Source organism: Phoca vitulina, unplaced genomic scaffold (assembly GCF_004348235.1).
Source record: "Phoca vitulina isolate PV1807 unplaced genomic scaffold, GSC_HSeal_1.0 scaffold1, whole genome shotgun sequence".
Lineage (NCBI taxonomy): Eukaryota > Metazoa > Chordata > Mammalia > Carnivora > Phocidae > Phoca > Phoca vitulina.
Genome location: NW_022589704.1, coordinates 60834427 through 60854910, shown reverse-complemented (window position 1 = coordinate 60854910; position 20484 = coordinate 60834427). Strand labels below are relative to the sequence as shown.

Below are 20484 nucleotides of genomic sequence, written 5' to 3'. Positions count from 1 at the left end.
GCAACTGAGGTGATTAATTCGAAATGAACACATGATTGCATTCTTCCAGAAAAAGCTACATCTGGGCTTAAGAACATAAGCCTTCCCATGGTCCAAGAAGGCTATCAATTCCATTATGAGTCTGGGAACCTGTTTATTTTTTAAAGTAAAATGAACAGCTGACAAAAAGCAATTAATCTTGCAAATAAGCAGGAATAATTTCTGGTATTTAGTGGCATACAGGTTATAGACCTTTGATTGACACAAAATTCTCCTAAAAGTATTTTGTATCATTAATTGAATAAGCTCTAAGGGGAGGGAATCACTGTCCTAGCGTAAGCTAGAAAAGTATTTCAAGTTAAGAGGTGAGAAGATAATGCCAATATATTTTTCACAATATATTTTTTTTAAGAAAAGGGAAAACAAGTCTAAATGATTAAGTGTGCTTGTCAGTAGATATATAAATGGTCCTGTTTAAGATTAATTTCCATCAAAACGATAGTTGTCCTTTCCCCTCTCCAGTTTTTCTTCACTTAATTAGTAACTATAGTCCCAGTTAAGTTTAAAGTTCCTTTAAAATGTGTTCAGTAACTGCCTTATAATTGTTTCTTGTTAGTGCTTAGAGTAGAATATGTCTTGGAATTCATCAGCCAATCACCCCATTTTATGGTAGAAGAAACTAAGGACCAAGAAAGTGAAATGACTTGCTATCGCTCAAAACAAAAAGACTTTCAGAACACTGAAGCACTTAGTATAGCATGCATATGTTTGTTAAACAGAAAAGCTTTCTTGTGTTCTATTTGCTGAAGTTAAGTAAATTACAAAGCCTTGAACTAGTTTTGTTCTTGAAATGTGACCATCTTGATGATATGCACGCATGGTGGGCTCACATTAACCTTTGTCAGTTTTAAGCAATACTTAATTCTAATTGGCTTCATTTTCAGTTGGCCATTATTTAATTAATTGAGATTGACCAGTGTAATATATGGCTTTCAGGATTTCAACACAATTTGGGGATTTTTTGCAATGCAGATATTTTCCTTTTGCCCAAGGCAATAATAGACAGGGATGCAAACACTGCTTTAAAGACAGTGTCTGCTGATTTACATATTTTAAAAGTATTAAGATCAAAGGTAATGAGAATTTAATCCATATGGCATGCAGAAGATAAATAAGAATATTAATACTATATCAAATAGTAATTAAAAGAAACACATGGGTCTAATTTTAAGAATGTAACACAGGGATGAAATACTCTTTGTAAAGTTAAGACCTGATTCTTTTGTAAAAAGGACAGTTATGGTGAGTTGGGTTTTTCCCCTCAGGATGAACAACTGGCTGGTTCGTATATATAGCTTTCATAAAATCATGATAATAATTATGAGAAAGTGATTGTGCTTTAACAGTTTACAAAATGCCTTCACAATTTTTTTCCTCAAAGCAAAACTTAGCTCCTAGAACTCTTACCCCCATTTCAGTGAAGTGAAAATATGCTCATAGAGGCAAATGACCCTGGACCTAACATCACTTTTGATCTCAGTCTTAATCTCCCTCTCTCCCTCTCCTCCCACCCCCTCTCCCTCTCCTCCCACCCCCTCTCTGCTCTAATGATGATTACTCAGAAGGGTACAGGGAAATAAGCACTTTCATTCACCTAGAGTAATGGGTGTATACCCTGGTACATTTTTAGACTATGTATATAACTGTTTGTATACTTTATGCTAGTCATCTCACTTCTAGGAAGCTAATTTTAGGAAATAATCAGAGATATGGTCAAATATTTATGCCTAAGGATGTTTGTGGCAGTTGTAAGTGAAAAATTTTAATAAACCAAATTTCCAACAAAAGAAGACTGTTTAAATTATAGTACATCTTACGTGATGTAATATTAGGGAGCTATTAAAACCATGTTTACAAGGAATATTTAGTTACCAGCAAGTGTTTGTATTTAAATGTTAAAAGAAAAAAATAGAATAGAATATACATGATGTAATTTTTCATGTATATTTAGATACACCTACATATTTATATTTATTTTATCTGTATCAGAGATCAGCAAATATTTTCTTTAAAGAACCAGGTAATAAATATTTTAGACTTTGTGGGTCATAGGGTCTCTTGCTCAGCTGTGCTGTTGTAGGGTAAGAGCCACATAGACAGTACATAGTCAAATAATCATGGCTGTGTTCCAATAAAACTTTATTTAGGGACACTGAAATTTTAATTTCACATAGTTTTCATGTGCCACAAAATATTATTACTCTTTTGAATTTTTTCAACCTTTTAAAAATGTGAAAACCATTCTTAGCTCATGCATGAGTCATACAAAAACAGCAGGTTTGGCCCAAGGGTTATTATAGTTTACCTTATGGAAAGAAATACCTTAAAATAGTCAATTACCGCTGGGTAACAACATTGTAAGAGGTCCTTATTTTCTACCTTAATATTATTACCTATGTGTTCCACATTTTCTTTTTCTTTTTCTTTTTCTTTTCTTTTTTTTTTTTTTTATTTTTTAGAGGGGGTGGAGGAGCAGAGGAAGAGAGAGAGAGAGAATTTTAAGCAGGCTCCACGCCCAGCACAGAGCCTGACTCTGGGCTGGATCTCACAACCCTAAGATCACGACCTAAGCCGAAATCAAGAGTTGGATATTTAACCAACTGAGCCACCCAGGCACCCAGGCATCCCCCTACACTTTCTATAGTATGTATATAATACTTTAGTAATAGGAAGAAAAGAATACACACTATATTTTTTTTAAGCACTTGTTAGCATTTCATGAACCTCTCTCCATGTGACTTCACGCTACCAGGACACAGCCCCCCCACCACACACATACCCTTAATCTTCTCTTCAGCTCTTCTCCTAAAGAATTTGGCCTTCACCATGTCAGGCTGTGTGGGGAGATTTCCCTTCCCCAAAACTTTGTAGTAGCCCAGTCACACCACATCAATGTTAGGAGCAAGTTCCAGTCTTGTTTTTGGCAGCATTTACCTGTGTCTGCTCGCTGACCAAGGTCCACAGTTTATAAAGGTTGACAGTTGGGCAGAAGCTCTGGTTCCTGTTTAAGTGGTCATGCCTCATACCAACTTTTCCGAAGTAACCTGGGCGCTATGGGTCAAAGTTGATCCTGTGGTGATGCATGCTACCAGCATTACCCTGGCCTCCCGGGTGCATCCGGTACTTGCCGATGTGGCCGTGGCTTGCGTGGTTCTGAAGTTTCCTGGTCTTCCTCAGTCTGCATGGCATGTTGGCAGCCCAGACAAAAAAGCCACATTATTTTTTAAAAGAAAGAATTTGTCCAGATTTAACAAATGGTAAGTGGCAGGGGCAAGGCTTGAACAGAAAACCCTTTTCTACTGTGCCCATTGACTCCTATAATCTCATGGCTAGAAGGATCTTTAGAGATCTCTGAATGGTTCAACCCTTTAATTTACAAAAGGAAGTGAAGAGTCCAAAAACTTAACAGCTTGCTCAAGATACAAGGCAATCAGTGTGAGAGTCTCAGCTGGCCCCAGGCTTCCAGACTTCCTGTACAGTGCTCTTTTGACTTTCTCCCTAGGCACCATTAGATGTAGTCAGGATCAGTGGGTTTGTTTGTTTGTTTTAATTCCTCATCACTTTTATTTTGTGTGTACCCTTTCCTTTGTGGTTCCTTTTTTAAAAATACCCACAGCCAATCCTGTAGGCTAATATGTGAAAACACCAGAAGCCTGGTGTCCTAATAATCCTTTATGAAAGCACCCCATATGTGGAGCAAGGTAGCTAGAAGAAGTAACATTCATGTAGTCAGCTTTGTCAAAAGAAGAGTCCATTTATGAAGGCTTGGTGAGGTGGTTAACTGTCAGCCTTCGTCTGACAGGTGGTCCCTGACAACCCCTCTCCGCAGGAGCTTCTCTGCTGCCCCAGGTCCCTTCCAGGTCTTTAGAGCTTCTTCTCCTAGCTGGCCTACTCTCTGACTACAGCCTTACTTAGAAAAAGGGCAGAAAACTAAAGCCAAAGGTCCTGGGTTCTGGTCCTAGTTCTAGCTCTTCGCTCTACAATCCCAAGAATGTTTTAAGGAAAAACTCTCAGCTGAAACTCTCTTGTCTTTCATTTTCATTCACTAGCCAACATTTCCTGATCACCGAGAATTATATCAAGGTCATTTTGCTAGGCTGGGCTGGGGACAGAAGGAGAAGTCAGTCACAGCCCTGGCTCTTGGTGTCAGCAAAGTGGCAGTAACTCCCCTGTCCACTTCCTGGAGAGCTGGGTATCCAAATTAAATTACCTATATGATGAGGGTTGCTGGAGTGGGGGGTGGGGTGGGAGGGATGGGGTGACTGGGTGATGGACACTGGGGAGGGTATGTGTTCTGGTAAGCGCTGTGAATTGTGCAAGACTGTTGAATCTCAGATCTGTACCTCTGAAACAAATAATGCAATATATGTTAAGAAAGAAAAAAAGAAGAAGAAGAATGTAGCAGGAGGGGAAGAATGAAGGGGGGGAAATCGGAGGGGGAGAAGAACCATGAGAGACAATGGACTCTGAAAAACAAACTGAGGGTTCTAGAGGGGAGGGGGTTGGGAGGATGGGTTAGCCTGGTGATGGGTATTGAGGAGGGCACGTTCTGCATGGAGCACTGGGTGTTATGCACAAACAATGAATCATGGAACACTATATCTAAAACTAATGATGTAATGTATGGGGATTAACATAACAATAAAAAAATTTTAAACTAAAAAAAAAAAAAATTACCTATATGAAATATTTTGAAAACTCAAACACTATGCAAATGTGAGAGGCCATTTTTATTATGTGTCTTTGCTTCTCACTAAAGAGTCAAAGGCAAGAGGCTGAGGCTTTCACAGTGTTTAACCAGTGAGGGAGGGCAGAGGCCCTGAGAGCATTTCAAGATCTCAGGTTGCTGGAAATAACGATAGACTGTCCTCAGGTCTTTTCCTCCTACTGGCCTATCAATATGCTAACGTAAAGAGCTGAAGGCAAAGCTGATGGAAGTTAAGTCACTTCTAGGTTGTAATTAATTAAGACTTGTATGTGTTCTAATGGTTCTGAATTCATATCCCCCGGATATTAGAAATACCAATGAAAAAATTAAAAAACAAACAGGTTTCTATGCCCTTACGACCAAAAGAACAAATTTAGAAAAACTTTTCCTATTCAGGTAAAGGTTTATGGTATTTTTAGGGTATAAAGGGGAGACAGGTTAGAAAGGATAATTCTAGCTGAAGTCAAACAAAGGTCAAGGATTTAACCACTCTTTAATATTTTACCATATTCACCTTATATGGGTTATATACCCTGTGAGGAGCTAATGCATGTATATAAAACTGCAGCTTAAAGAAGCCTGCATGGTCCTTTATGATCACACATATGTTTAATTAAAGATGACTTCATTGTAAGGCTTCTGCTGGCCAATAATTGCACACCTAACTCAAACTAGTTGAAACAATAAAGCAGATTTATTGGTTCGCTTAATTGAAATGTCCTGAGTACATGAGGTATGACTTGGTCAGGACTTCAGGCTCTGTTCTTCGCAATTCCCTTAACTCTGCCATCCTACATGGGTTAGTTTTGTCCTCCGTTTGGTTCCTCTGAAGATGGCAAAAAGGCTAGCAGCAGTTGTTGACTTTACATCTAAACAAAACTCTATTCATGTGGCAATAGAGCCTCCATGTCCCAGAATCTGACTGGACTACCCTTAACCAATCCCTGTAGCCAGGGGAGTGCTATAGACTGATTGGCTGGTGCCTGCGTAGTATGCACCAATTACGGTAAGGAAGGGAATGGGGTTACCCTGACATAGACCTATTAGGGCCCATCCCTGGATCTGGGGGCTCCATCTCTCCCAAATAATGACTGCTAGGCCTTATGGCAGGGGTGGAATGGACTTGGAGGAGACAGCAGTGTTCATTATCGGTCATGGTCCAGTCAGGAGACGGGAACCACGCCAATTATTTTAACAGAATTTAACAACTCTTTAGTTGTTAACCGACATTAAAGAACTGAAAAGGCAAAAGGGGGGCACTGTAGTATCCCAGAGATAAAAACTTTAGGAAGCGGCTACCACTCCTCAAGCTTGAGAGGCAAAGAGAAGATGTTGTGACTGTTAGAACTTAGGCTTGGATGAGGAGTCTCATGGAGCTGAAACCCAGCCCTCTGAGTAGGGTCGTGTCCAGCTGGTGCTGGTATCTGGGGGAACACAGTGAGGCTACTTCTGGTAGCATGAGACAAGGCAAAATGGAACTAACTGCAACTGTTGGAATCAACCCTCACCGCCAGGGTGAAAGTCTGTCACTGTGGTGATGATGACAGGAACCAAGAAAAGCAAGAAGAAAATGTGTTAGCTGCTGTAGTGTTTGTTACTGTAAATGAAATGCTCATTAAGATATAGCTGATGCTTATCATTTCCTTATTTCTTACTCTATGATCTCTCAGTCAAGATCTCACCTTGTTGAGATTCTTTACCTGACAAGGGTCTGAATCTTCAGGGGTTCTTCATATTTCTACTTACTGTTGTTTGCCATTAACTTTGACTATTGGACCCGGAAGTAGTGAGAGGTACCCCCAAAAGATCCTGGGTTCCAGACAGAGTCCCCTTTGCCTCCATTGCATAGCCTCAATTCCCTGATAATCAGGATCAACCCATCCTGCAGAGTAATCTCTTTCTTTGCCTGATGGTTCAGTGGCATAAAGAGTCCAGAATGCCAAGTGGCAGTCTTATCTTCTAATTCAGTGGGACCATTGTTGCATCCCCTGGCGGAAGCATCCCTTTCTTGGGTACCTAGACCTTCAAACCAGGAAAACTCAAAGTTGTGGGGACAAGAAGCAAAAATTCTATATAAAACAATTTTAATTATTTAGAAAGTAATAAAAAAATCCAGAGTAGACCCATTATCTCTGATTTATTACTCTCTTGAAAATATATTTTTATCTCAAACTTTAATCTCCTGGAGGGCAAAGTCTGTGACTGATTCATGTTTGTATGTCCAGGGGAGCCTCTTATAACACCTGTATCCTGATAGGCAGTAAATGCTGATTCAATATGTAGGTAGATAGGTAACTAGATATGGCCTAACTGGTTAGTATCAGAAGACTGAAGATCTTTTCATTTTCATTTTAATATTGCTAGCTCACACATGAAAGCTAGGTGTCTTCAGTCTCTGGATTCATGAATAAATTCTAGTAATCTGACTCAACAACCCCATTTATCGGTATTGGGTTGAAGATTACAAGTATGTGAGTTCCTCAAAGGAGGTAGTAGGTCTCTATTCCCCTCAGAGTGTCATGGCTTTTGGGTAGTGTTTAATATTACTGTGCACTTTAAAATGGAATATCTTAAGTTTTAAAAGATTCATTTTCTTGCGTGTGACTTTAAACAGGGAAATATTTCATTAGCTCCTCTTCCCAAGTCCTGAGGAGCTCCTGAAATGTGAACCAAAGCAGTCTTCCACTGCCCGGAGCTCCTCCACAACATCAAACGCTTAATGAAAATGTTTTCCCTAAACCTCAAGCATTTCCAAATATTAAATGTGAAGAGGAAAGACTTTGCTCTAACTGCAAATTCTACAACTGCAGGGTATGTGAAAATGTGTGGGTGTGCACGCGCACATGTATGTGTGTGTGTGTGCGCGCACATGTGCACATATGCATGTATGTTTTTCCTGTCTAATACTTCTGACATAAATTTAATATTATGCCCAAATGCTCTCTAAGCACAGCCGGATAAACAATACCTGTTTGAGGTATTATCAAGGGTTCATTAGGAAAAAGTAGGAGGAGTATACATCCTCCCCAAAACACAGCCAAGCTGTCAGCCTGAGAGAAAATAGATTCTCACACACACAAGGTCACGATGCCCTCTTAGGACTGTAATGCCTGGAGACCTAAAATGGGTTGTTTGGGGGAGGAGGCATGGGTGGACAGAAGGGGTGACCAAGCAGATTAATTTTAATGAGATCGATTTTACTAAAGCACAATTTTAAAGGCTGGCCTGGACTTTAAAACAGAACAGCTGTTCTGCATTTGAAATTTCACCCTCTCCTGAGCTGCTGTGAAGTAGTTTGTTTTAAATAAGTAATATCGAAAGTAGTTCCCTGCGAGAAGGTATTGGAAACTTAGTGAACATTTTCTGTTAAAGGATTTCAAAAGCATCCTAAGGTAAATACAGTGAACACTCTTAATTACTGCTAAAATTTGCATTTTACATAATTCATACTTTGTTAAAAATGTATTAAATATCCTAAGCTGTTAATATATTCACTGTATTATCCACAATTTGCACTCATTTCTCTGAACTAACTGCTAAAATATTCTCGGTGTTCACTTGTAAATCTTGCTGTAAAGAGTAGATGTAATGGTCTCAGTAAACAGACCCCCCCCCACCCCCAGGAATCGTGCTGTCCCCCGCTGGTGGTGGCATTACTGAAGGAGGCCCAGACGGCTTACTGAAGGCTTGGATCTTTAGTAGTAGGCTCCAGAGAGGTTAGCACTTTCTTAGAAAAATGACTTTGTTACAGAAATTCTATATAGTATAAGGAACAATATTCTAATTAGTCCATAAATCCTGGGCAAACTAAAAGTTTATGGTTTGAATGTAATTACTCAGCATGTTTGTAGAAGCAACTATTCGTATCAAGGCAATAAAATACACTTCTTGGTTGTGTAATAAGATGGAGAAACAATGACCAGCAAAGAACTGGAGAATCAGCATCACCAGATTTAAAGATTTGTAATTTATAAACAATACTCTTTTTGGACAAGACCTTTTCAAGTTATTTGAGCACGGGGGGGGGGCACTACCAGTTACAGCCCCAATTGTTAGTGCTTTGGGGGGGGTGTGTGTGTGTATACATATACATATATATATAAATACAACATTTTCAAACACTTAGAAAAGAAGAAAAATAGTACAAAAACACCCTCATGATAGGTCTTAATATCTTACCTTATTTGAATTCAAGTTTTTTTTTTTTAAGTGCAAATATTGGGGCACCTGGCTGGTTTAGTCAGTTAAGTGTCCAACTCTTGATTTCGGCTCAGGTCGTGATCTCAGGGTAGTGAGATTGAGCTCCACGTTGGGCTCCACGCTGGGCATGGAGCCTGCTTAAGATTGTCTCTTTCCCTCTCCCTCTGCCCCTCCTCCCCTCTTAAAAATTTTTTTAATAAAAATTAAAAAAATAAAAGTTCAGATACTTTTGAAATCCTCCATTACCCTATCCCAGTCCCATTTTTCCTTTCTTATCCCTCTGGTAATCACTATCCTGAATTTTCATTTCCTAGCATGTTTTTAACTTTTTGTTAAATGTGGTTCAGGGCACACTACCTCAAAATATGGCGCCTTGGCATATTAAATATGTCAAGCTGAAGGAATTTGAGAAATGGCATGTGCAGGAAGGACTTTCTGTCCTTTCTCTGAAGCAGGTCATAAAACCCTCATGTGAGAGATGCCCTCCCTTTACCAGGAGGGAAGAAGCATCCCTATCTCCAAAGAGAAGGGACAAGAGAGGGATCTGATCCAACTTGCCCTTGCTAAGTTTCCCCAGTTTTCCACACTTTGGCTCACCTTTGTCCTACCACATCTTTCCACAACTTTTCACTCTTCAGCAAACCTAACATAAAAAGAGTCAGGTTTAACCATTTCTTCAGCTCTTCATTTTTGTATGAAGGCTCTGTGTCTCATAAAATTTATATTAAATAAATTTGTTTGCTTTCCCCCCACTAATCTGTCTTTGTCAGTTTAGTTTTCAGACCCAGCCAGGGTCCCTAAGAAGGTTGAAGAAAATTTTTCCTCCCCTACAATAAAAGGCAATTTATCCTGAAACTAAAGAATCTTAGACTCAGGACACCCACTCCCATTGCTTCCTCCCAAGGCCCAGAAGTTGTCAGGGCCATTGTCACAGAAGCAGCCCCCACAAGAGGCTGGAAGTCTGGAGCAACACCCAAGCCTGGAGTGCATGACCCTGGGGCTGCCAGGACGACCTCCATAGCCTAACAACTGCCAGCAGCCAGAGATGCTCTGCCCCTGGCTCTGACCTCATCCTATTCAACCCTGAGGGAAGAATCTGCTTCTGGCTGAAGGGCCATGGTCTAGGCTGCTCTGGAAGCCCTGCCTAGAGAGGTCAGTTGGCCACTCTGCTATGTGAGAAGGACAGAAGTGACAGAGTTGCGATGCTTAAAGAATCTTTTCTAAACTATCTTTTTTCTTAAATCTGTTGACCAGCCATGCTAGAGAAAAGATGGAAGTATCTTTTTATGCTTTCTATAAAAAAAGTATTAAAAAATTGGAGCCAAAGAGAATGGTACTATAAAAAGGTGTCCAATAGTTAATAATGTTACATTGTTCTTCTGGATTTCCTTTGTGGTATTTGTCAGCTTTTAAAAAATTATAGTTGTGATTTTTTTCTTATTCAAAATTAATATTCAATTTTGTACCTAGTTTACATTTATAATTTTACATTCTTTTTCCTAAAGAAGACCCCCATACACAATTATTTAAGCTTTAGGCCCCACCAAAGCTTACATATATGAAAACATTAATAGTATATGTTTTTAAATTTTATATAAATGCAGACTGTATTTATCACTCAGCAAGTTTATTTTTCCTTTTAAATATTTCCATTATTTATCCATGTTGATACATGTACCACTATTTCATTAATTTTATGAGTGCAACATCGTATCGGCTCTCTTTTTCATTGACATTTAGGTTGTTCATGAGTTTCACTATTATGAATGATGCTGTGATGGGGGCGCCTGGGTGGCTCAGTCAGTTAGGCGTCTGCCCCACATCAGGCTCCCTGCTCAGGGTGGAGCCTGCTTCTCCCTCTCCTCCCCACTTGTGCTCTCTCTCGCTATCTCTGTGTCTCTCTCGCTATCTCTGTGTCTCTCTCGCAAGTAAACAAAATCTTAAAAAAACAAAAAACAAATGACGCTGTGACAAATGTGCATGTCTCCTTATGTACAAGCACAAGATGTTTCCTGGGTTATCTATTTCTCTAGAAATAAATCACTGGGTCACACAAAATGTGCGTCTTCTACTGTTCAGAATATTGCCAAGTTGCTTTTCAAAACTAAAATACAAATTTGTATTCACACCAGAAGACTATGAGCCTTCCTTTTCTCCATAACTTTACCAACCCTTAGGATTTCAGATTAAAAAAGTTTTTTTCCTGTCAGAAACACACAATGTATCACTTTCTTGTCTCTGACTAATAATAAAGATAAGCCCTTTCTCCTATGTTAATGGGCATTAGAATTTCTTTTTATGAACTGCCTAAAAAACATGTTCCTTTGTCCATTTTTCTGTAGGGTTGTCTTTCTTTCATTGATTTATCACAATTATTTCTATACTGTGGATATTAATTTTTTTTTTAAAGATTTTATTTATTTATTTGACAGAGAGGGAACACGAGCAGGGGGAGTGGGAGAGGGAGAAGCAGGCTTCCCGCAGAGCAGGGAGCCCGATGCGGGGCTCGATCCCAGGACCCTGAGATCACGACCCGAGCGGAAGGCAGTTGCTTAAGCAACTGAGCCACCCAGGCGCCCCCTGTGGATATTAATTTTTATGAGTTAGATGCATTGCAGATATATTCTCCTGGTCTGTGGCCTGTCTTCTGTATTTATATATAGTAACTGAATTTAATTTTAACATAATTTTATCGGTTTCTTTCTTTATGGCTTGTGCTTTTTTTGTGCCTTAAGAAGTCTCTCTCCAAGCTCATAAAGATATTAAAATTTTTAAATTTTAATATTTTATTTTTTACATGTTAGGTACTCACTCTACCTCAGGTTTATCTTTATATATGACATGAGAGAGGGATCTAGTTTTCTTTCTTTGTATATGGATAACCAGTTGGTCTGGCTATTCTTGTTGAATAGTACATCCTTTCCTCAGTTATTTGTAGGGTAGATCATACTCCTTTCCTATTGTTCTCGTAATAAATTACTGCCAATTTAGTAGCTTAAAACAACACAAATTTATTATCTTACATTTCTTGAGGTCAGTGGTCTAAAATGGATTCTGCTGGGCTAAAATCAAGGTGTTGGCTAGCCTCCATTCCTGGCAGAGGGGAGTATTTGTTTCCTGGTTTTTTCTAGCTTCTGGATGGTTCCTGCATTCCTTGGCTCATGGCCCCATTCCTCCATCTTCAAAACTAGCGGTAGCCAGACTAAGTCCTTCCCACAGTGCCATCTCTCTGACACTGACTCTTCTGCCTCCCACTTCTACTTTTCAGGGGTCTTGTGATTACATTGGGCCCACCCAGATAAACCAAGAGAATCTCTCTATTCCAAAGTCAAGTCAGCTGATTAGCAAATTTCATCCGATCTACAACCTTAAATCCCCCATAGAATGTAACCTAACATATTCACAGATTCTGAGGAGTAGAAATGTGGACATTGTTGCGGTGGGGGTGGGGAGGCGGGGAGGAGGGTGGACCTTATTATGCCTACCCCATAGGTCAAGTTTCCAAGTCTGTGTGTGGGCTTTCTGTTGTTCCACTGATTTGTGTACCCCTTTGCCAGTGCCACATTATCTTAATGACAACAGCTTAATAATAAATTTTGATATCTGGGAGACATGCTCCATTGCCCTCTACATAGCTGGTGGTGGTCTTCAAATTTTTCTTGAATATTCTTGCTCTTCCAATCTTCTATATGAATTTAAGATTTGCTCATTGAGGGCGCCTGGGTGGCTCAGTTGGTTAAGCGACTGCCTTCGGCTCAGGTCATGATCCTGGAGTCCCTGGATCGAGTCCCGCATCGGGCTCCCTGCTCGGCGGGGAGTCTGCTTCTCCCTCTGACCCTCCCCCCTTCTCATGTGCTCTCTCTCTCATTCTCTCTGTCTCAAATGAATAAATAAAATCTTTAAAAAAAAATAAATAAATAAATAAAAGATTTGCTCATTGAGTTGTATAGGAATTAGGCTGGGATTTTGCCTCTAAATATGTAGTTTAAATTGGAAAGAATTTCTGTCTTTAGAAGTAAAGGATATTATATTTATTCAGTTTATTCAATTTGTCTTTTATATCATCCAATAAGGTTTATAAAACATTTTTCCTATAGAAGTCTTTCATATCTTTTCTTAAAATTTGTTTATGAATTTTTGTTAAAATTGTTTATCTACTGCTGCCTAATTACCCCAAAACTTAGTGGCTGACAACAATAAACATTTATTATCTCACAGTTTCTGAGGGCCTGGAATTCAGAAGCAGCTTAGCTGTGTGGTTCTGGCCCAGGCCCTTTCATGAGATTTAAGATGTCAGTGAGGACAGTAGTCATTTGAAGACTTGACTGTCGCTGGAGGATCTGCTTCCAAAATGACTTGGAAGAAAGCCTCAGTTTCTTACTGGCTCTTGGCAAAAGGCTTCAGTTCTCCACATGAGTCTCTCTTTAGGGCTGCTTCGTTAGTGTCTGCATGACAGGGTGACTGGCTTCCAGTCCTAAGGGATCCAAGAGAGAAAGGCTGAAGCTACAATATCTTATGTGACCCAACCTTGGAAATCACAGACTGTTATTTCTATGGTATCCTACTGATTAAACAGGAATTCCAGGAAGGTGAGGGCCGGGGTACTGGAGGCCCTTTTAGAGGCAAGCTACCACACTTACATTTTCTGTTGCTATTATAAATGGGATTTTTTTTAATTATATTTTTTAATTGGCTATTACTAGGATATGGAAACATTGTTGATTTTTGAACATCGGCTTGCTAAGCTCTTATTAGTTTCAATAGTTGTAGATTATCTCAGTTTTCCTGTATGTCCATCATATTATTACAAATTAGAAAAATTTATCTCTTCATTTCCAATTATACCCTTCTTTTTCCTAGCCTTATCACATTGTGTAGAAGCTTCAGTACAACATTGAATATAAGCAGAGCTAATGAGCATGACTGCCTAGTTCCTGACTCTAGAATGCCTCTAAAGTTTCACCACTAGGTGTGATTTTTGCTGTAAATTTTTAATAACTTTTATGAGGTTAAGTACATTATTTTCTATTCCTAGTTTGATAATACTTGAGTGTTATATTTCATTGAAAGTTATTTCTGCATCTATTTAGATGAATCACAAAACTAAAGTTCTACTTTAGAGCCTATAATTTAGTCTTTTTTTTTTAAGATTTTATTTATTTATTTGAGAGAGAGAGCACAGCAGGGGATAGAGCAGAGGGAGAGGGAAAAGCAGACTCCCCGCTGAGCAGGAAGCCTGACACAGGGCTCAATCCCAGGACCTGGGATCATGACTTAAGCCGAAGGCAGACACTTGACTGACTGAGCCATCCAGGCACCCCTCGTTTAGTCTACTTTAACTTTCTAATTAGTGTGGCATATTGGTATTGTACATTTATAGACTTTTTACATATTGAAATCTATGAAATCTTGGAATTCTACTTGATCATAGTGTATTTTATATAGACTACTAAATTTTACTTGCTAATGCTTTATAGCATTAGCTATAGTTTTGTAGTTTCTCCTCAGAGCTTAGCATAGTTCTGTGGAATCAACGACTTAAGTAAATGTTTTGCAGAGGTTTTTAAGCAGAGCCCCGCTTGACAGAGCTTCTGAGTGCTCTCTCACTGTGGTGCTTCTGGGCTGCCAGGGCGCATGCACTCATCTCATTATTAGTCATTATACTCCAGACAACTTGCCTATGCAAGAAAAGCAAAGTCAAACTTGTATCCTTTGTCCTTGGAGGAAAAAAAAAATATGTAAGCTTGAGTTATATAGGAGAACAAGATTTAGTACTCAGAGATTGAGTTCTTTTTAGGCATTCTCATAAATAGTAGCCAAATATCTGCAACAGTAGCACTGACCCATAGGATATGGTTCAGTATTAGGAGAACCAGAAATTGGCAAGTCTTTGTTTGGAGGTTTTTTCTTAGTTGTTGCTGTTAGGATTTAATTTTTGGTACTTAAAGATGTACACACACACATACACTCTGGCACTTATCTAATATTTTTCCCCTTTCCTATCATAAGAGCACTTGTGGGCAGGGATCATTCTATTTAATTAAATAATTCAGTAAACAGGAAGCAACTATTATGTGCTAGGCATGAAGTATTAGGCTAATGGGACATAGTTATAAACAAGACAGAGGTAGTCTCTGCCCTCATGAAATTTACAGAAAGGAAGAAAAGTATTTAAAAATTATAAACATGAAAGGAGAAGTCCAGGAGGCAATGGGAGCATATAGCAAAGGAACATAGCCTAGTCCACGGAATCAGAGAAGACTATCCTAGGAAGACTAAAACTAAGCTTAGACTTAAAGAAGGAGTAGAAGTTAGTCTCATACAATATAGCAGGAAGTATGTTTCAGGCAGAGGGAATGATGCAAAAGCACAGAAAGAAAAAAAAAAAAAGAGGAAGAGAATATACAAGGAACTAGAAGGACTGGAAAAAGTCCAGTCCACCTGGCACACAATGTACCATTAGCTTGAGGGACAGGCAAGGGGCAAGTCTTGAAATCAGGCTAAGGACTTGGGATCTTATACTACAGGCATTTTCTGTGACCCCTTAACAGAGCTCCTTGCTTGCTGGTACATATTAATTAATGTTTGTTAAAGGATTAAATACGAAGGTCAGTTAGATTTCCTTCTCTCTATGCATCTCCTTGGTAAATGGAAAATTCCCAGCACTGCTTCTCAAATAGCTATAGCCATTGCGGCTCCAGAATCCCCACATGGGCAGATGGTAGGGACTGCAGGGTGGTTAGAGAGCTGCTAAAAACTAGCCTTAAAGCTGTGTTAAATTGTAGGCCCACTGCATCTACCGAGATCGTGTGTTTACTAAGGTGGTTGTGGAAGGGGTGCTGGTGCTGATTGGGGGGCGGGGCGCAAAGCTGTGCCAAACTGTCATTTGGCTCTGTGATTGGCTGCAGCCTTCTCTGCAGATTTGGATCTTGCTCAACCATCACAATTTTAGTGAAGCAACTTAACCTCTATCTGATTCATTACAAAAGCTAATATTTACTTTATGTAATAATAACATTGTACTTTTGATGGTGGTGGTATATGTTAATGAACTGTCTTTTCAGGCAAGACTCTTTTGTGGCAATTTTGACAAAGCTATAAAAATACATATATGCAGTGGAAAGGAGCTGAAAAATGTGTGTCATTATAACAAGTAAAAACAACCCAAAAAGTTGAGGATCATATTACTCTAATCCAAGAGATACCCCAGGTTAGGCAGGCAGTCATTGTAAAGCAGATTGTTGATTTATAAGTTACCTTTTATCCACTTTTCAGGAAGAAAAAAAGATCTTTGCATGGGCAAAGGCTGTTTCATACAACATAACTTTGTGAAGTTCTAGGACTGTAATCAGATTCAAGGTTGTAATGTCTGGAGACACACTCCCAGTAAGTCTGGAGGATTCCCAGTAAGCAAAGGGACAGGAAGGGAGCTTCTGGGGTTTGATGTCACTCAGAGAAGCAGTTTGGGAAAAGTTTTGAGGGTGAGGGTGAGGATGAAGATGTGTATTAACTGCTGCTTCCTTTCTTAGAAAAAGAAAACACAACAGTATAGGCTTTGAGGCAAATGGGTGTGGGATGGAGTCAAACCTTGGGAGAACATTGGTTTTGAGGGAAGAGGACCTCACTGCCCTTCTCTGCAGTCCATTGCCCACCGCTGTGGTCACTGCGCTCAGCCACACATCCCTAGTTCAGCCTGCTCTGAACCATGCTGGGATGGTAGCCCAGCTGGGGTGGCTTCCACCTACGGGCACCCAGCGAGCACTCTCCAGGTTCCCTTTGTCTCTCACCTTTCCTCACAATTCCCCTTCTCTCATTTTGTCCGTTTCCTTCTTCTCCTCTTTTTCTTTAAAAAATAAAAATCCAGCAGGAGTTGTGACCTCTAGGTCTCCCAGAAAAGTGCAGTAAGTACCCTGCCATGGGCATTCAATATTTAAACCTTCTGTCAAGAAAAAGAATTGTCATTGTTCTCTCTTGGGGCCCAGGGGAGAGGAACAGTAGGACTTTCTCTTTCACTCTCCCATGGAATCCCTTCCTGAGCTTGCTCTCTGGAGGTCGACAGACCCACCCTTTTCAGCAGCAGCTTGCTTCGGAGGGTGTAAAAGTCACCGCTTGGTGAGGGCACACAACCCCTCTCCACAGCTGCGGAACTAGCCCTGGTCAGAGGATTGGGAGCCCAGCCTTGTCCGGGGCCCTCCGCCTGGACTGCTGCCACACTGCAGAGCCCGGACAGAACTCGGATGGACTCCCATTTCAGTGTTTGAGCATATCTGTGTGGGTAACAAACACTTGTCTCCCCTACCAGATTGACAGAGTCTTGAGAGTGGGGGTGGTCTCATTCCACCTCTGGTCCCCACTGAGTCCTGAGAAGAGAGTCTCCCCTCACCTGTGGTCATGCGGCAGGGACCCTCAGTTAGCCGTCTGCTCCTTTCTTGCAGACTCTTCTCCCATGGGGTCCTGGGAACGTCACATCACTTCTAAGTTTGCCTTCACCATTCCACTGGCCACACTCAGGGTCTCCGTGAGAAACGGCAATGATAGGTCAAGGCTGGAGCATCACTTTTTTGAATTTTCATTTTATTTAGAACCACCGGGCTCTATTCACATCTGAATCCGGGTCTTTGACCGAGGAATCCATTTTTGAAGAGTTGTATTTCTCTCTAGAAAAATCAAGATGGGTACTAGGCTTATCTACACATAGAAAATAACAACAACCGTAACCGCTGTTTCATAAGGATTTTACTCTATGCCTGCACCTGGGTTAAATGTTTTTCCACATAATATCTTAAATAAGAAAACATCTTATAAGACCCTGAAGTCACACAGTTGGCAAACAGTACCACCTAATCTCACACTCGGGTCTCATGGTGACGAGGGAAAAATTTCTATCTGAAGATGTTATTGTTTATAGAGAGCAATAGCCTTTGAAAAAACTTAAACTTCAAAAAGCAAGCTGATTTCCAAGGCACCTGTTTTGTTTTCAGCGTAGCCTAGCAGAAAGCCATTTTCATCCTCTCCTGGTCCTGTCTTCCTTTCTTGTCCTCACCTGCAGTCATAGTCACACAAGGGCACGTGACTGGACCAGTGCAAAATGGTGGCAGCACCCAGACTTAGGGTGTCTTCAGTACCTGCCACCAGGCAACTGGCAAATGAAATGAATCTGGATTTTTTATTTGATTTTAAACTTCTCATCTAGGATGTGGTCTCCCCACGGGGCTTCGTTTTTGTGGTATTTCTCCCTCTAACAAACTTGAAAAATACAAAATTGAAGTGGAGGAGGTGTGGACACCTCTACCAGAGCTACAGATAAAGCTTTTTTTTCTGGTTTATTTTTTCTCAGACTCTATACACCCATCAACGATTTTCATGAAGTATTTATTTACCAATTAGTCAGCACTATGAACTGGTTGATTTAATGATCTCTCCTAAGATTTATGCATAACTTTTATTAATTGAGCCTGTAGAGATGAAGGACGGATATAAATTAGTGTGGAAAATGTATCACTTGTCATTACTTTAAGCAAATACAGTTCTCTTTGGCTATCTTTGCTGTCCTTTTCCCTTTAAGTTTCTTGAATTTTAGGTAAAGGGATACATAAGTACCAGGGAATACTCAGGGATTGGGTGTTGGTCTGGACCTTTCACACTAGTTAACGTGGTTAACAAGACCTTTTATTGATCTGTAACTTGATTCTTAATAGTTACAGGATTTCAAAGGGAAAAGGCAATAAGCTGAAGTTAAAAGGCAACTTAGAATTTCCAGCTTTGCCATCAGCCAAACAGGCTGCTGATGAGTTATTTTTAGGCTGTCTGCCTTTGATTCTGACCCTTAGGAGGAAAACTGAAATCAGTTTTCAGTAGACATTAGGTAGTTACCCTGGAAATCTGGGATGCTTTCAACAAGTCAGCATAACTGAGAACTTTTCCACCCTTCTCAGCTCCTGAGCCTGAGATCCATGCTCCTGACTGTTCCTCCTCTAATACAGTACTTCTCAACCTTGACTGCATATTGTAATTGCCAGGGAAGCTTTAAAAAATGTCCGCCTGTCTGAGACCCACCTCCTGAGGTTCTGATATAATTGTTCTGGCTATAGCTGGCCATTGGGACTATTTCAGAGTTCCCCACATGACTCTCTTGTGCAGCCAAGGCTGAAAACCATAGCTCTAAGGACGCGCACAGAGAGGAAGCCTGATAAATAAGTCTTACACATAAATTCCAGCATGTCCTCAGGTTGCAAATGTTTCTGCGAGCCTGAATAATACATCCCAGGTGAACAGCCAAGAAGGGTTTCAGGAATCAGTTGAGCATGTCTTTCTTTTACAGAGGAGCAAAAAGTATCTGCTCTTTAACCTAGCTCACCTCTAGAAAGGTCAGGACAGGAAGGAGCAGCCTGTATGAACAGGCTGCTCATCTTCACCACCCACCAGCATTTCGTCTTGACTCTGACAGAACCACCCTCACTTTTGCATACCCTTCCATGGTTTTCCAGGAGCGAGCACTGGGTCACATTGGGCACAGGCAGGCTCTCCCCCTTGTGACATCTGTGAGATGACCAGCCAGCATTAGGAGTACCATTTGTGGGCAGTGGAACAGACCCAAGGGATTCAAAACCTATAGCTGTGGCCTCATCAGTACTGGCTCTGAACAAGCAACTGAGTAAGGCAATAAGGAGAGTCCCAGCTCTTGGAGTTGGCAGTCATGTCAAGAAATCACACAGTGTTCAGGGAGAGGTCTTGTTATCTTCACTTAGGAAAGTGGCACCATTGTTGATGTGAATTTACTAAGCAGCGGAATGAAAACTAGAAAGTAAAAGCGAGTCTTCTTCTAATACAGACTCGGTTATAACCCACTTGTAGATCTCTGCATGTCTTTGGCCTTTGACTTTGTGGTATGCAGCCATTTGTCTTGTCCCCTTTACCTTGTGACCTAAGGTTCATGGGCCCAATCGATGTCCAGTTCCTCTGCACTAGACCCAACAGAAATACCAGGCTGAGAGCAGTACTTTTCACAGCAGGCTGGGCCTCACCAAAGTGATTTATGTGTTTTTACTTGGAGACTATATTTTAATGCCGAGATTTTTCTGATTATCTCTTTGTGTGCACCCGCTCACCACATGGGCTCTTAATTTAGAAAATATTCAGCAATTACATGTGGAATTGATACTTTACATAAAAGCAAAAATGGTGCCTGTTATGTATGTTACTGAAAATTTTGATGTCTTTTATTCTTCTGGCAATAGAGATATGTGACCCAAAGAAATTGCTCATTATTTTCCATTTTCTATGAGATGAAAAGTTCTTAATTTAAAAGCAGAGCTGCCCCCAAATAAAGGTCACATGGTGGAAATTTTGGTTTCAGTGGCCCTGAAGACTTTGTCAGGCACCAGAGATACTGCTGTGTTCTCATAAAATTTAATTACTGATGACCCTGAATCAAATCTAAATTTGATTTAAATTATAATCTAAAATTTTTGAAATTAATTTTGATGTCAAAATCAGATACTTCAGGGGGCACTGGGCTGGCTCAGTGGGTAGAGCAT

The 20484-nt window shown here is 40.2% G+C and overlaps 1 protein-coding gene and 1 pseudogene across 1 annotated transcript in view; one reads left to right on the top strand and one right to left on the bottom strand.

Annotated features, from left to right (window-relative positions):
- The window catches only part of MYO3B (myosin IIIB), a 390474-nt gene that overhangs the window by 336392 nt on the left and 33598 nt on the right, over window positions 1–20484 (top strand). The gene's annotated exons all lie outside the window — the stretch shown is intronic.
- Window positions 2748–3228, bottom strand: LOC116637523 (annotated as a pseudogene).